Genomic DNA, 18,369 nt, shown 5'->3' with positions numbered 1-18,369 from the left:
AGAATACCAGAAAGATGTTTGCCTGTGTTTTATTGACTATGCAAAGGCATTCGACTGTGTGGATCATAACAAATTATGGATAACATTGTGAAGAACGGGAATTCCAGAATACTTAATTGTGGTCATGAGGAACCTGTACATAGACCAAGAGACAGTTGTTTGAACAGAGCAACGGGGTACTGCCTGGTTTAAAATCAAGAAAGGTGTGTGTCAGAGTTGTATCCTTTCACCATACTTATTCAATCTGTATGCTGAGCAAATAATCTGAGAAACTGGACTATATGAAGAAGAACATGTCATCAGGATTGGTGGAAGACTCATTAACAAAGTGCGATATGCAGATGATTACAACCTTGGTTGAGGAAAGTGAAGAGGACTTGAAGCACTTATTGAAGATCAAAGACCACTGCCTTCAATATGGATTACACCTCAACATAAGGTAAACAACTGGACCAATAAGCAACATTATGATAAATGGAGAAAAGACTGACATTGTCAACGGTTTCATTTTACTTGGATCCACAATCAATGGCCATGGAAGCAACAGTGAGAAAATCAAGTGACTTATTGTATTGGACAAATCTGCTGTAAAATATCTCTTTAAAGTGTTAAAAAGCAAATGTATCACTTTAAGGACTAAGGTGTGCCTGATCCTAGCCATGCTATTTTCAATTGCTTCCTGTGCATAGGAAAGCTGAACAGTGAATAAGGAAGACTGAAGAAGAATTGATGCCTTTGAATAATGGTGTTGGCCAAGAATATAGAATATACACCATGGACTGCCAGAAGAAAGAACAAGTCTGTCTTGGAAGAAATACAGCCAGAGTGCTCCTTGGAAGCGAGGATGGGGAGATTTGTGTCGTGTACTTTGGACATGTTATCAGGAGGGACCAGTCCCTGGAGAATGACATCATACTTAGTAGAGGGTCATCGAAAAAGAGGAACACCTTCAAAGAGATGGATTGACACAGTGGCTACAACAATAGTCTCCAACATAGTAATGATTGTAAGGATGGCGTAGGACCAGACAGTGTTTCATTCTGTTGTACATAGGGTCACTATGCATCAGAGCCAAATCGACGGCACCTGACAACAACAGCTTGCCTGCTTGTTTCATCCTAGATGCCCTTTAGGAAATAACAAAGGTTTGAAATCAAGTCTGGTTTTAACTTTGAATTTAGACTAGAATCTTGAAAATTCTGTCTCTTTCCCCCTCTACAACCACCTATTAATGGATTTTCTATACACTTTTTTTATTGAAACGAAGGGAAACAGTGAGATATGCCTATAAACCTGAAGAATCTATTCACTTACCCTGAATCTCCATTACTAACAATTCTAAACAGGAGACAGAAAGAAGTACTTTGAAAAGATGTGGCCATCAGTTTCTTTATTTTTCCTAGCTCCTCAATCATTGCCTCTTCCCATAATTTTACTGTGAATTTGATATTTAGGTACTTGCAATTGGCAGAATACCTGACTGACCCTGCATGGTCTTGGGTTACTCGCCATAGGCAGAATACTCGTCTTGCTATTTCCTTTCTGCTAACACACAAACTAAATTTTATAGAGTATTAATTCTTTGAAGTTAACTTATCGAACGCTTCAAGAAGCAGCCAAAATAACTTAGAAATATCAGACAGTTTTCTTCCAAGACCTCCCAAACTGCATATTTAAAAAACACATGTTCTAAGAAATAGCAACAATAATTTAATCAGCTGCATCACTACCAAATTTGGGGTGGGGCTTTGAGTAAATTTTCCTGAAAAGTTATGTTCAGTTGACTTCATAATTTCCTTCTTCCAGGTGGCTCACATCTTGAGTTACCTTTGCGTTTGGTTGTATATGCCAACTTGAAATCTTGAATGAATGCTGTACAATCTCCTCCACAGTTTGAGCACATCACACATTATTTGATGGGTATTGGTGTGCTCACTACCAACAGAAGTCCAGCTAGGATTCATAGCCCAGGGCATGCTGTGTCTGCAGTGTCTGTGAGGAGCTGATGAAACAGAGGGGATGGAAGACAGGGATAGTAGCAGTCAAGAGGAGAGAGACAGAGGACACATTCTCTGGGAATAAATTTAAAAGCATTCTTGCCGGGATTAAAGATGTTCAGAAGACAAGCAGACAAATGTGTTCTTAAAGGCACTTACTAGGAGAGTTGTCAGCAGTGGTTTTGTCAAGCTGCTAGAATCAGAAATCCTGAAATAAAGGTTGTAAAAAATAAGGATTGACATTAGAAGCTTTTCGACCTGGGGAGTAGATAAATCTATGCTTTACCCGTTCCCCTGACTGTGAAGAAAATGGGAGAATATTGTTTTATTGTGACTGAACTAGAAAGGTCATGGGACTTCTCACCCTGACATGCAGTATTACTAAGAGGCCATGAATGTGAGGGTGTACTCCATCCTAGGAGACTTATTTTCACAAACATTCCTGGTGCATTTTCATGTCAGGAAGATTATCATAACCACCAGAGAGCAATTAAGGATCTTTTAAGTGTGGCTGCACAGAGGTGACATACATAACTGTTTTTAAAGGAATTCTGTATTCTGTATTATTTTACAGATAATGTCTCAGAGAAAAACTGGGTGTTTGTCATTAATAATCCCATTACTTAATAGGTACCTGGGCAGAAACTGATGGCTTATGGTTGATTCCACTTTCTTCTTGGCCTAGTAGAAAGTATGAAGGAAGAAATGAGTGTTTTAGTTGAATATCTTTTGCAGGAAAAGCTGAAAAATTCTGAGTTATGAATTTTTTCCTAGACCATGATGTATAGTGTGCACATCCATAATTGGCAGACTACATATCTGATTATTTTGAGAGTTCAGCATAAATATCTTGTCAAAATCAAAAGGCTTTGCAATTTCTGCTGCTAAAATAATCTGGTATATCACAGAACCAATTTATAGCAGTTTTACAAAGTAAACATAAACTATTTTTAAGGAAGTGCTGAGGCTTTGGCATTCTCTCTGCCTCTTCCTCAATATGACAGATTTGCTCTTCAACTCAATACTAAGGAACATGCTTTCTATTCTTGTAAAAAGCCATTTACTAACCCTTCATTTCACACCAAAACTGTATGCTCTAATATCTAAACTTTAATTCACTCTTTACATTTGGCCAAACTACTCTTTATCCTTATTTATTCAGAAGGGATTTTTACTTTGTAAATAAAATGAAATTTTATTATAAAGATTATAGTTTTCATTTTCTCGATTTCTCATTGGTTCCTTGTCATATTCACCTGTACTCACTCTTTGGTTGCTGAGACTTCTCGTTTGTCTTATGGCTTTTGGCTTTTATTTTTAGATACACTTATCTACTCTACTTTTTTGAAGATTTTAGCTGTGCTTTTAAAACACTATAAGATTGCTCTATTATTTCTATTTCCTTGGATGTAAATTCTCCCATTTTTCAGGTTTATTGAATGAATTAACTACTGTTAGGTTTCTTTATATATAGCTTGAATGGAGCATGAGAGCTCATCTCTTAAGGAAGTTTTTATTTTCTCTCATCCCTTTATTCCCCCTTCTTCTGTTCTGTAGTTCCATGATTATCTTAGCCAGAAAGATCCAGATGTCAGAGGCAGGCCTTATATTAGCAACAAAGACATTCACTCCATGAAGACATTGCACTTATAATCCTTTAGCATCACAGGGGCATTAATCTAGTTCTCAGGTTCACAATTAATGCCCCCACCAAAAGAACCTTATGTCAGCAGTTGGTGTTTTTTCTGTATTCATTGATGAGAGTGTAAACAGTATCCTAATGCTTTGCTGGTCCCCACTGCTTGTTTTTGGGTTTTGTAGCCTTACTATATAAGTCACTGCTCAAATCTGCAAGTTCTCTATTCTATTTCTGATCCAGAGAGATTTTTAACCTGTGTTAGAATATAATCTTTTAAAAATATTTTATTTATTTTTGGAGGAGATGATAGTGGTTACAAACTGCCTGCTGTATTAATTTAAAAAAATTATTTGTCAACCATATAATCCCCTAGATTCCATTCAGCATGATTTTTAGCCAACCTCATTCTCTTAAGATCATTTCTTTTGATTAGAGAATTATCTCACTCAGGGTAATTATATTCAGCTAAATATCTACTTTCAGTGTCATTAATTTTACTGCTTTCTGGCTGCCAAATATCAATTGGTTAAGATGGTAGGTTTTGAAATCAGATTTAAGTTTGAGACCTGGTTGTTCCATTTATTAGTAGTGTGACATTTGGCATGTTAATTAGACCTTTTCAAGCCTCAGTCCCCTCATATGTAAAGTGACAATGACAAGATTATCCATCTCATAGGGTTATGAGTGTTGTCATGGCTTGAATTGTGTCCCCCAAAAATATGTGTCAACTTGGTTAGGCCATGATTCCCAGTATTGTGTAGTTGTCCTTCATTTTGTGATTGATGTAATTTTTCTGTGTGTTGTAAATCCTAATCTCTGCCTGTGGTTAATGAGGCAAGATTAGGTCATGTTAAAGAGAACTAGAGTGGGAGGTAACACTCTTACTCAGGTCACATCCCTGATCCAATGTAAAGGGAGTTTCCCTGGGATGTGGCCTGCATCACCTTTTATCTTACAGAAATAAGAGAGAAAAACAAGCAGAGAGACAGGGGGACCTCATACCACCAAGAAAGAACACCAGGAACATAGTGTGTCCTTTGGACCCGGGGTTCCTGCATGGAGAAGCTCCTAGTCCAGGGAAAGTGATGACAAGGACCTTCCTCCAGAGCCAACAGAGAGAGAAAGACTTCCCCTGGAGCTGATGCCCTGAATTTGGACTTCTAGCCTACTTTACTGTGAGAAAATAAATTTCTCTTTGTTAAAGCCATCCGCTTGTGGTATTTCTGTTATAGTAGCACTAGATAACTAAGACAATAGTTTAATAACAAATATATTGTACTTAACACAGTCTCTGGACAATAAAAGAAACTCAACAAAGGTTTTTAGATGTTATTTCTACTACTATTGCTGTTTGTGTTTTTATTCTCAAGCTGGGAACAAAACGTCATTCATTCCATCCAAATCATTTAATTCGCAATGGTAATTTTTTTTTTTTTGGAAAGTCACAACAGGTTTACTCTGTAAAACATGCTGAATTACAAAATTACAACCACAAACTACCCAGGAGGAAGAGGCTGTGCAATTTGTTGTTTTCATTGTATGAGGTTCCCTTGCCAAACAGGGGGCTAATATGCAATACCTTGAATTTCTCTTAACATGATAAATACCCACAATTCCTAGAACTGGAAGCTAGTGCTCACTGTTTTACAAGAACAGCTGAACGGCACTACAAAAACAACAAAAAGTTTCATCATTTTAGTCTAGTTATATGCCCAAACCTCTAACCAGGAAATAGTTCAGCTATAAGAGCCAATTAAATTACTATAAAACATTCCTTCATCTGTAAGACATTTCTTTTTTCCCCTCAAATTAAAAATTTAAAATAAAATGTCTTAATTTTTGATAGCAGCTCCATCACCAGTCTCTAGTATCATATATCATTCCATGCAGCCATTGCATTTTGTTCTGGAGATCTCAAAGGGGTTGGACCAAAAACAATTCCAAGGTTCTCTGCATTCATAAGATTCTCCTTTTCATGAAGGGGCACTCTCTTTAGATACACCATGAAATAGCAGAGAGTTTCACAGTGAGCAGACAGCCTTAGCTTCAGTGCTTCATGAAGGGTTTCCAATTGCCCATTGGGATCCATAATTTCCCCGACAAAAGTCATCTTGACATTTTTCATTAGGTCACTAAATCCTGATACTCAGTATAGCCCTTCAGAATTAAGACCTCTGGATTCAATTTCCCTGATACACATGTCCACCACCATGGGCAGCTTAGTGATATGTGCTTTTATGAACATTGTAGGGTCACAGCTGTACACCATTTGGCATGTTTCCAGTCTGGCTTACAGTCATTTGAGACCATCTTGGAACACTGCTTATGAACATTCAAACCAAAATCTGCACTTTTCACTCTCTGAGCAATGAGACCCCCGCATGAAGTTGGCACAGTATTCGCATCAGTGTGGCCCTCTAAATGTATGGACCTCAAAGTAGTAACAAATGTGGCATTTTGAAAATCATGAGGCATTTCTTCTATTACATAGGCTGAAGAAAATGTTCTAACTGTCTGAGCAGACTCAACCAATCCAACCAACCAGTTACTGTCAAGTTGACTCTGACTTACGGTGACTCAAAGTATGTCAGGGTAGAACTGTGCTCTATAGGGTTTTCTTTCTTTCCCTTTTTTATAATTTATTTTATTTTTGTTGTTGTTGAGAATGTATACAGTAGAATATACACCAGTTCAACAATTTCTGCATGTGACATTTTGATTACATTCTTCAGGTTGTGCACCCATTCTCACTCTCCTTTTACAAGTTGTTCCTTCCCAGTTAACATAAACTCACTGCCCTCTAAGTTTCCTATCTAATCTTTCAGGTTGTTGTTGTCAACTTGATCCCATATAGAGACCAAAAGAGCACAATGCTCAAGGTAAACACTGTTTACTAGTTAAGCTAATAGTTCATATTGTTTGGTTTTAGGAAGACTTCAGGGGATATTTTTGGTTTAAATTTTAAAGATTATCTCAGAGCTATAGTTCTAGGAATTCACCCAGCCTCCATGGCTCCAGAAAGTCTGGAGTCCATGAGAAAGTGAAATTCTGTTCAGTATTTTGCCTGTTTGATCAGAATTCTTCTATAGAATCTTTGATTAAAATGTTCAGTAATGGTAGCTGGGCACCATCAATTCTTCTGGTCTCATGGCAAAGGAGGCAGTTGTTCATGGAGACAATTAGCCACACATTCCATTTCCTCCTTCTGATGGTTAAGATTGTATGTCAACTTGGCTAGGCCATGATTCTCAGTGTTTTGGCAGTTGTATAATGTGATCACTTCCGTGTTGAAATTTGATATGTGATCACCCCCATGATGGAATCTGCTGAGTGGTACTGGTGGGGGCAGGGCCGGTGGTGGCTCACCACCCCCTCAGCCTTCATCTTTCCGCCCTCACCCTCCGCCAGCTACTTCCTTCCTGCTTGCCTTGCCAAAGTTTTTGGCTTGTTCTGGACCCAGCAGCTGCCTCTTGTCATCTCACCTCCAGTTCTTGGGACTTGAGCTAGCAGCTTACCTGTCGATCTTGGGATTCTTTGATCTTCACAGCCTGTGAGCAGGAGCCCTGCTCTCCGACCTGCCAATCTTGGGTTCACCAGGTCTGCAGCTCCATGAATTGGGAGAGGCCTCTACCATGATCCAGGTACTTGCGACATTCTAGCATCTACAATTGCGTGAGCTATTTCCTTGATATAAATCTCTCTCTCTATATATTTATATGCTTTACTGGTTTTGCTTCTTTAGAGAACCCAGCTTAAGACACTCCTTCTATTACAGACTCTCCTCCTTCCTTTATTGCTCCAGGTGAATAGATATCCATTGTTGTACCTTGGATGACTGCTCCATAGGGATTTCAATGGCTGATTTTTTAGGAAGTAGATCACAAGGCCTTTCTTCCAGATGCCTCTGGGTAGACTCAAATGTCCAAACTTTTAGTTAGCAGCCAAGGACCACACATTCATCTCAGAAAGCAATCTTTAGGAAATTGCTATTTATCCATATCATTCCTGAATAGCTTTTGATGGTATCCTCAGCCATTGAGGGATGATTATTATTATTTTTTCTAAATTTTATTTATTTTGTTGTTGTTAGGAATATACACAGCAAAACATACACCAATTCAACAGTTTCTACATGTCCAATTTAGTGACATTTATTACATTCTTCAAGTTGTGCGACCATTCTCACTCTCCGTTTCTGAGTTGTTCCTCCTTCATTAACATAAACTCACTGCCCCCTAAGGTTCCTATCTAATCTTTCAAGTAGCTAGTGTCAATTTAATCCTATATAGACAGTGCTTAAAAGAGTGTAACATTCAAGGCAGGCTTTTTTTTACTAGTTAAGCTATACTATTGTTTGGTTTTAAGATAACTTCAGTAGCTACTCTTTTTTTGTGTCATTATTGTAAATACATCTGTCACACATCTTTTGCCAATTCAACTTTTTATGGGTGTACAGTTTATTGACAGCAATTACAATAATCGGCTGTGAAAGCCTACTGTTAATGAATGCAATTTTTCCATCATTGTTAACCCCCTTTTCTCCCTCCCTCCCTCCACTGATAACCACTAATAAACTTCGGTTTCTGTATATTTGCCTTTTTAAAATCTTTTAATATAAATAAGGTCATACAACATATGTCCTTAAGTGATTGGCTTATTTTGCTTAGCATAATGTCTTCAAGCTCCACCCATAGTGTAGCACGTATCAAGACTTCATTTCTTCTACTGGCTAAGTAGTATTCCATTCTACGTATGTACAACATTTTGTTATCCATTCATCTGTTGATGGGCATTTAGGTTGTTTCCACCTTTTGGCTATTGTGAATAGTGATGCAATGAACACTGGTATACAAGTCTCTTTTTGAGTCTTTGCTTTCAAGTCTTTGGGGTATGTACCTAGCAGGAGAATTGCTGGATCATAAGGTAGCTCTATTTTTTGTTTTTTTGAGGAACTATCGCCACATTGCTTTACACAATAGCTGTACCATTTTCCATTCCCATCAGCAGTGGATAAGTGTTCCAATTTCCCACATCCTCACCAACATTTGTTGTTGCATTTTTTTTTTTAATCTTAGCCATTCTAGTGGAAGTGAAATGTATCTCATTGTGGTTTTGATTTGCATCTCTCTAATGGCTAATGATGCTAAACACCTTTACATGTGTTTGGTGGCTATCTGAATGTCACCTTTGGTGAAATGTCTATTCAAGTCCTTTGCCCATTTTATGATTGAGTTGTCTTTTTGTTGTTAAGTTGTGGAAGTTTTATATGTATATTGGTTATTAAATTCTAGTCGAATATATGGTTTCTGAAGATATTCTCCCAGTAGATAGCTTATCTTTTAACCTTTTTGGTAAAGTCTTTTTTGGTAATTTTTGAAGGCAAAGAACAGGTATTTATTGATCCCAGATAAGCTCTGCTCATAGCGGACATGCATCGTAAAATATGTATTGGTATGTAAATAGGTCACATTGCAAATATTATATGGAGGGTCACTGTTTAGAGAACAGTAACCCAGTGCCATATAAGGAGCCCTGGTGGCACAGAGGTTAAGAGCTATGGCTGCTAACCAAAAGGTCGGCACTCCAAATCCGCTAGCTGCTTATTAGAAACTCTATGGGGCAGTTCTACTCTGTCCTATATGGTTGCTATGAGTTGGAATCAACTTGATGGCAACTGGTTGGGTTTTTTAAAGCCATATACGCATAGGATCAATAAATGTTCTTAAAAAAAGTTTTTGCAATAGTTTTCCTTGAGATTTTGGTTTTATTTTAATTTGGTAAGGAAATAATTGAAATATACAGTTAATGAAAATAAATAATGTTTCCGGTTTAGAAAGTCAGCTCAAGTAGTCCAAGTATTTAATCTTCCTATTATTAAATTAAAATATTGAATCTATAAAAAACAAAAATTGTAAGATCACGGACATATTTGATCTGCTTTTAGGTGTTCAGATGCAGAGTTATTGCAGGACTCGTGCTTGCATTCTGATTTTATTATGAAAAAGCATACTTATAATGAAATGCCACAACGTGCTTTATAAAGGACAAATTTTAATGTCTATGTGACTCTAATAACATCCTGTTACAACATGATCTCACTCAATGTAATAACGTTGTGTTATTATACAAAACCTCTATACAGTAAAAAATACACACACATACATACACGCACACACTTGACATAAACTCTTTATCTTTAGTGGTTGTTGTTGTTAGGTGCCATTGAGTCGATTCTGACTCATAGCTATTCTATGTACAACATAACGAGACACAGCCTGGTCCCGGTCCTGTGCCATCCTCACAATTGTTGATATGTTTGAGCCCATTGTTGTAGCCACTGTGACAGTCCATCTCCTTGAGGGTCTTTCTGTTTTTTGCTGACCCTCTACTAATTATGATGTCCTTCTCCAGGGACTGGTCTCTCCTGATAACGTGCAAAGTATGTGAGACGAAGTCTCACCATCCTTGCTTCTAAGGCATTCAGGCTGTATTTCTTCCAAGACAAATTTGTTTGTTCTTCTGGCAGTCCACGGTATATTCAATATTCTTTGCCAACACCATAATTCAAAGGCATCAACTCTTCTTCGGTCTTCCTTATTCATTGTCTAGCTTTTGCATGCATATGAGGCGATTGAAAATACTATGGCTTGGGTCAGGGGCACCTTAGTCCTCAAAGTGACATCTTTGCTTTTTAACACTTGAAAGAGGTCTTTTGCAGTAGATTTGCCCAATGAAATAGGTCCTTTGATTTCATGACGGCTTCCGTGGGTGTTGATTGTGGATCCAAGTAAAATGAAATCCTTGACAACTTTAATATTTTCTCTGTTTATCATGACGTTGCTTATTGGTCCAGTTTGAGTGTTTTCATTTTTATATTGAGGTGTAATCCATGCTGAAGGCTGTAATCTTTGTTCTTCATCAGTAAGTGCTTCAAGTCCTTTTCACTTTCAGCAAGCAAAGTTTTTTTAGATTGAGTCTTACTATTTTGCTCCCCAGATCAGCATTAGGAAAAAATCGCACTGACAGTATATTTTATTTGCCATTACAAAAGCATTCACCATTTGTTGGGTTTTTCATATTAAACTGAATTCTGTCATTATTTTGCACTAATAATATGTTCCTGTACTTTTGGAGAGTTAATCCATTGGGAAGACTGTGCTTTTTCTTAAAAACAAAAACAAAAATGTGTCATTCCACAGTTTATTTATAACACATATATAAATATATAGATTTGTATTTAGTTTTTAAAAAGTGGGGAGAAGTGATTTTAGAAGCATATGCATCTGATAAATTCTACAGGTTTCACTGTGTAAATTTATGGATATTTAAAAACTTGATTTTAGTAGTCGTACTAGTGTTTGTAGTGAGCAATACCTTTAAGTCAAATTAATCTCAATTTTAGTGCAACAATGACCTTTGAGTTTGCAGACAACATCTGGAGGAAACAGCTGGGTAACTGATCAGGTGTTTTTTCAAGTAGAAGTGCAATGTGGTGTTCCTGTGGTACTGTTTAGAGATTTTCAATTCTCACATCATGTAGCACACAGTGGTGCTATTAATTAGAAACTGATGGAAAGCCAGGAATAAATCCGTATGTCAGGCAGAATGTCTTACGTGGAGGAGATTCGAAAGTCATGCAACTTCTGAAACTGAAATGTTCAGGGTAACAGCAAGGATGACAGACTCCCTGCTACAGAGTCAATATTTTCCAGCTGCTAAATGTTGATTTTTTTAATACCTAGTTTCTCTCTTAAAAGCATAACATTAAAATGGACTTTCCAGTATTTTTTTTAAAAAGCTAGTGATAAAAAAGCTTTCCTATGCTTTTAAAAATAAATTCAAATATTATTTATTTGCTATCATTGCAAACTTGATAATTATAAAATTAACCTCATCATTTCCTCCCACTGCAGTGCAGTTACCATTTGCTTGATCCCTAGTGATGAGTATATTCCTGGACTGTAACTCGTATTTAGTCATAAGCATCAGATACTGTCTTTGGCAGCTAACTGGATTTTTTTTTTTATATATATACCATCTAACTAGATATGTGTTTTCAACATTTATCCCAAAACTGTCACTAGTTTCAAGCTTTTCTTAACTACCTCATTTGTGGTATATCTGGCTATGCCAAACATAATTCACCATTAAAGAATAATATACTTCATTGCTATTCAAAGTGTGGTGTGTGGACCAGTATCATGGACATCACCTGGGAGGTTGTTAGAAATGCATACTCTCAGACTCCACTCCAGATCTGCCAATCAGAATCTATAGTTTTACAAGATCCTTGAGTGGTTTGTCTGCATGTTAAAGTTTGAGAAGTCCTACCTCAGAGCAGTGGTTCTCAACCATGACTGCACATTAATATGCTTATGGGTATCAGAAGTATGAACCACATCTCCATTGAAATGGAGGATTTGAATTCATGGAGTTGGGAATAGGCACTTGCATTTTGCAAATGTTCCCAGTGATTTTGATGTGAAGGGAAACTTAAAACCAAATTTTCCGTTGGGTGACCCTATACATTAGAATCACCTATGGGTGTCTGTTGAAATGAACATTCCTAGTTTCTCTCCAGACACTGATAGTCTTTAGGGAAAGAGTAGTTGGTTGGAAGTCTCCAGCCTATCAACTTACAGTCCACAACTGAACTACTGCCTTGTGAAAGGTGTTTTTAAAAGTCTGACCTTTCAAAGAATTAAATGAGAAAATTATATTTTTCCCCTCACAAATAGAAGAATAATAATCTGTGACTTCCACAGGGAGGAGTCTTTTACATTTCTAGTCTTTTTAGAACTTTTTTTTTATTTTTAGATTCTGAGATTTTGGACTCATTTTCAAGAAATAGTAGGGGACATTTGCATTCATATCCAACATATAAGACCATATTGCTTGCCAAAAAGTGTTAATTTTATAAAGTACGTATTAGTTAAGGAGCTTGGGTAAAGCAACATCATAATAATGTAGAAAAATGTACACTCTCAAAAAATTTACTTACATCATTTATAATCTATGATAATAAATAATTCCTGAGAATAAATGTTTTAAATAAAAGTCCTAAATGACATCTCTATCTCTAATTGGCACATAGTCAAATAAAAGATTATTGTAGTTCCTCAAAATTTTGTTCATTTTTGTGTAATGAAAATTGTTTTTACTTCCTTCAATATATATTTAAATTCTAGACACAGACTCAAGTTCAGCATATGAAATTTTATCGTATGAATTCTATATTACATTTGAGATAATCAGTCATGTTTCAAAGTAATCCACATTGCATAAGAGACTTTTTTTATGAGCATTATCTTTATAGTATAGTAAAGTGCATTGTTAATGAAGCATGGAAAAAGATAAATTCAACTAATAGGCATATATGTCAAATTTCAATTAGGACTATGTTGGAATCCAAAAAGAGAGACGAGCATATAAGTTAAACCTTTGACCTTCACCATAAAGAACAAGGTCCAAGAGGAAATTGAAATTATTTTGATGTAGCATACATATTTGAATAAATTAATGTTTTCTGAAATACTTTGTCATGCCTCTTGGACTGCATATAATTTTTTTAAAAAATTATATACTTCTGATTTATTTTTACTTTTATTCTACATATTAAAATATTAATGAATTAAAAAAGAGAACAAATTCAACAAAAGTTTATTATGTGTATACTCTGTTTGGCAATGAACCACTAGATGACTCGTCCTGAATTAGTGACCAATGAAGTAGATCAGGCTTGCAGATTTTTCCCCCTTAAAAAAATGACAATAATTCCATGATATTATTAAATACCTAGTGAATGTTCAATTTCCCCTGGTTGATTTTGTTTTTTTCTGTTGGTTTATTTGAATCAGGATCCAAATAAGATTCACACACTACGTTTGGTTGATTTATCCTTTAATTATGTCTTAACCTAATGGTTGCCTTTCCTTCCCTGAAATATTTTTTTTTAACTGATAAGCAGAATTCTTTTTCCTATATGATTTATCAAATTATCAATTTTTCTGACTGTATACATTTAATTTTTTAAAAAGGTGTCCCTCTATCCATGCATTTTCTGCAGTTAGATTTGGAGGCTTGTTTTGATTCAAGTCTGATTAATTTTACAAAGAGTATTTCATGGGAATTACAAGATTACAGATGATTTTTAAAATGAGTGTTCTATTGAAAGTGAAAATGCCTTTAAAATGTGAGAAGATGCACACACACTCACACACGTATTGCATACATTTGGGGATCAGCTTCCTCAATTCAGCTATACGCTAACGTCATTTCATGCCTGACTTAGTGGCCTGTTTCAATTTTAATTCTCCATTTGTAAAAAAAAGTTTGTTTTTAATTTTTAATTTTTTGTTTTACATTCTGCTTTAGCAAAAATACCTTCAGTATGTGGATTTATCAAGTTTATCCCTTATATTTAGGAGGACATTTTCTTTTTGCTTAAAAGTAAAACTGCCCCATCCTTAGTCTTAAAACCCAATCTTTCTCTTCCCATCAAGTCATTTTTCAAATCTATAAGTATGAAAACCAATTTATTATATAAGAAATAAGATAAAGGGCATGGAATTTAGGAATTGAGATCGATGACATGCTGTATATTCTTCTGAACTGAGGTAGCCAAGGTCAAACATAAGTAAGATTAAACTGTTACTCCCTGGATTCTCAAAGCCTTTTCCAAAAATACGTAGGAATGAGACATGGAGACATTTTAATTCAAATGTCAACTGAGACTTAGTAATTTATCTGAAATGCTCAGATACAGAAATGATCAACAAAGTTAAAGTAAGGCAAAGTGTAACAGGCAATTGATAGAACTCTCTCATAACTAAACAGCACTTATAAATTAAAGTGAGGAATATATTTGTGTTAGAATTAAAGGCAATAAAAAAATTTGTTATAGCATGTAATTTTATCTAGAAATGTGACTAGTACAGAATAGGCTATGTAAAAACTTGAAAACATAGGAAATTTTTGAATTTATACATTAAGGTTGCTGTACCTATGAATTAATATATTTTAAAATTTTTAACACTTATTTCATTAATATTTTTAACTTGTATCTTTAAAATTGCTATTATATTATTTGAACTTTGTCTTAGTGTTCTCTATAGAACCAGAGCCAGTGGGATATATATATATATATATGTGTGTGTCTGTATATGTATATATGTGTGTATACATATGTATGTATACATATATATACATATACACATATACATATACACATATACATATATATATATATATATATATATACACCATACTACCTGTACCCATTGCTGCCAAGTCAATTCCAACTCATAGTGACTCTACAAGACTGAGTAGAACTGCCCATAGGGTTTCCAAGGAGTGACTGGTGGATTCATACTGCTGACCTTTTGGTTAGCAGCCAAACTCTTAACCACTGCACCACCAGGGCTCCTATAAATGTATATGTCCTATGTGTCTCCTATATATGAGAGATAAAGAGAGACTGACATACTTCAAGGAATTGGCTTACCTGAATGTGGTGGGCTGGCAAGGACAAAATCCTTAGGTCAAGTGTCAGGCTGGAGAGTATTGCCTCTATGTAGGTCTGTAGACAAGAAGAGTGAAGAGTAAGAGTGTTCTGGCAAAATGTCTGTTTATAGTCTGGAGGCAGAACACACTCTAGAGAAACTTCCCCTTTGCTTTTACAGCCTTCAGTTGATTGATTAAGGTCCACCCACATTATAGAAGCTAATTTGTTTTACTTGAAGACGACTGACTTAATCACCTGTAGCTACTTTATAACAGCAATTAGACTAGTGTTTTACCGAACAACTGGGCACCATAGCTTAGCCAAGTTAACACAGAAAATTAACCATCACTAATGTGTGTTTTTAAAAATGTTGTGCCTGTGAATGAACAGTGAAATATGTCATTAAAAAATGGAATGACCTTAGAATGCTTTTCACTCAATTTCTTTCATTTAAGGACAAGGAAAATGAGTTCCAAAAAGGCTATGATTTGAATAAGGTCAGAAAACAAGTTAAAGGAAGTGAAACTCAGACCTAGGTCTCATGAGGCACAGTTACTTTTTATTTTTTTTTATTCCACTACAGTTACTGATTTGATTGTCATTTTCTGGAAAACCTCCTATTTAATACTTTCATTAATTTAGTATATAGTCTAGTTTTAAAAATGTCAATTAACATAACATTTCAAAATAGATTTAAAAATAAAATATTTTAAAAGCAATTTTTGTATATTTCATTATTTAAATAAAATACTTTATCTCACATAATGTCATGGGTTGAATTATATCTCCCCAAAAATGTATGTATCAGTTTGGCTGGGCCATGATTCCTGGTATCCTGTGATTTTCCTATATGTTGTAAATCTTGCCTCTATGATGTTAATGAGGGAGGATGGGTGGCAGTTGTGTTAGTAAGGCAGGACTCAGTCTACAAGATTGGATTGTGTCCTGAGGCAATCTCTTGATATATAAAAGAGAGAAGTGAGCAAAGAGACGGGGTGGGGGTGCGGGGGACCTTTACCACCGAGAAAGCAGTGCCAGGAGGGGAGCTTGTCCTTTGCACCCAGGGTCCCTGCGCCGAGAAGCTCCTAGTCCAGGGGAACATTGATGAGAAGGCTGACAGAGAGAAAAAGCCTTCCCCTGGAGCTGACGCCCTGAATTTGAACTTTTAGCTTACTTTCCTGTGAAGAAGTAAATTTCTCTTTGTTAAAGCCATCCACTTGTGGTATTTCTGTTGTAGCAGCACTAGATGACTAAGACACATACTAAAACCAAATGATATCTTATAGTCATTTGTAAGTAAAAAACTCATTAAACACTTCTAGTTGGATGTTTGCATGTGAGAACGACAGAGACAATGCAATAATTGCCATGTTAGTGAGCAGTTCATCCACCTTGACAAATTACTTACATTTTGTACACAAATGCCAGTATTTTCTAATAAGTTTGTTAGTAACTACATTCTATCATGCTTACTAATGGAAATTAGGAAGTCACACAACCATGTTTCTCTTAAAACCTTTGTATATATAAAAAATAATAAAATGGCAAATTGTGCCATGTTGGTCCTTTTTCTTCTATTTAATTTTATTTTGTAGTTTTACATCTATGAATGCCTACCTTCTTTATTCTATATTAACAGTGCTAAGAATGCAGTTTTAAATACTATGCTTATGACACATCGACTTTCTTTATGGATGCAGAAAATGTTCACACATATTATTATATTCTACTGAAAGGAAATTTAATTTTAAATGATAAGTGTATAGGATGAACGATACTACGGTGGTAGCAGAGAAGTCAAACTTCAGAGAATCTGATAATCTATACAGTGGTTATGTTTAGCCTGTTACTTAGCTTTAATTGATGTCTTATTTTAAGTTTAGAATATGATAAATACTTCATTTATTTACAGTGACTAGAAATGTACATCCTAAATCCAAAGTGATTGATAGTGCCTATAGAAACTATATTAATGATGCAGGCAAAACCATTATGGCAATTTCCTGAACTATATTCTGTGACCTGCAGGAGTGTTAAATGTCTGTGTCCTGTAGCTGTTTTTCCAATCTTATATATCACTTAAGTTTATTTCAGGGAGAGCCTGTCCAATTTAAAGAAATGCAATTAAAAATTCAAAATAAGAAAAAAACCCAGAATACATTTCTTTATTCAAATGAAAAAAAGTGGACGCCAAATTTATAAGGTAAGTTCATTGATATAAAAAAGAGATACCATATTCTATTATTCAGATGATTATACTTATTAGTGCAAAAATCAATTGAAGTGTATGATAAGAAGGTTTCTAGCAGCTGTCCCTTTGATGTAAGACATAAAACAGAACGTACCTCATTAAACAACACATCAAAAGCATAAAAACGCAATCATTAATCTATATTTTATAATTTATAAAACTCCAAGTAAAAACTCATTGAACACAAATGAAAGAGCTGGTGAAGAAGGTGATATTAAAATTCACATATGGTTCAGTCCTTTGTTCTTTCGAATTCTACCAAGCATCTGCTGGTCCAAATTGAGTAAAAAGAATGAAAAACAGTTTAATGTGTGAATGATAACTTAGGAACATTTCCAAAAGAAAAGACAACCACTGCCTTGAGTCCATTAAAAAAAAAAATGTACATGTTATCAAGTTAACTTTAGTCTTGGTGAGACATTAAATACTATCAAACCCAATTCCTACATTTTACAGATGAATAAATTGAGGTATGCAACAATTAACTAACTTGCTCCATAGGGTTTCCAAGGGTGTAATCTTTAAGAAAGCAGACTGCCACATCTTTCTCCTGCGAGAGGCTGGTGAGTTCGAACCATGAACATAAGAGTTAGCAGCCTAGAACTAAACCACTGCGCCAGAAAGGCTCCTTTTAACATTAATAATCTATATTTAGAATTCTGACTAGAACTGATGTTTTCAGACAAATATTTCAAAACTTTTTCAAGCACTCTGCTATACTATCTTAGAAGTGTACTTTCTATCTCTGAGACTCTTAAACTCTTAGAGTTGTAAAGTACTTTATGTTAGAGATGATTGTTATTTGACAGCATGATCAGATGCCCAAAGTAGCTCACTAACAGATGAAGTACGGAAAGAAGTGTCATTACCATAGAGGGCCTCTTTTTTCACTCAACCTCTACTTATTGTTATTATCCTTCAGTCATATTAGACATGACCTTTACAAACCTGCTAAAATGCTAGTGTTCCTTTTTTTTAA

General features: G+C 35.5%; 1 pseudogene; it reads right to left on the bottom strand.

The window, feature by feature from the left end:
- Window positions 1–4,851: 4,851 nt before the first annotated feature.
- On the bottom strand, window positions 4,852–7,290 carry LOC101361097 (N-chimaerin-like; annotated as a pseudogene).
- Window positions 7,291–18,369: the final 11,079 nt, after the last annotated feature.

This window comes from Trichechus manatus, unplaced genomic scaffold (assembly GCF_000243295.1).
Source record: "Trichechus manatus latirostris isolate Lorelei unplaced genomic scaffold, TriManLat1.0 scaffold00056, whole genome shotgun sequence".
Taxonomy (NCBI): domain Eukaryota; kingdom Metazoa; phylum Chordata; class Mammalia; order Sirenia; family Trichechidae; genus Trichechus; species Trichechus manatus.
Note: the sequence above shows the minus strand (reverse complement) of the source record. Positions and strands in the feature narration are given on the sequence as shown.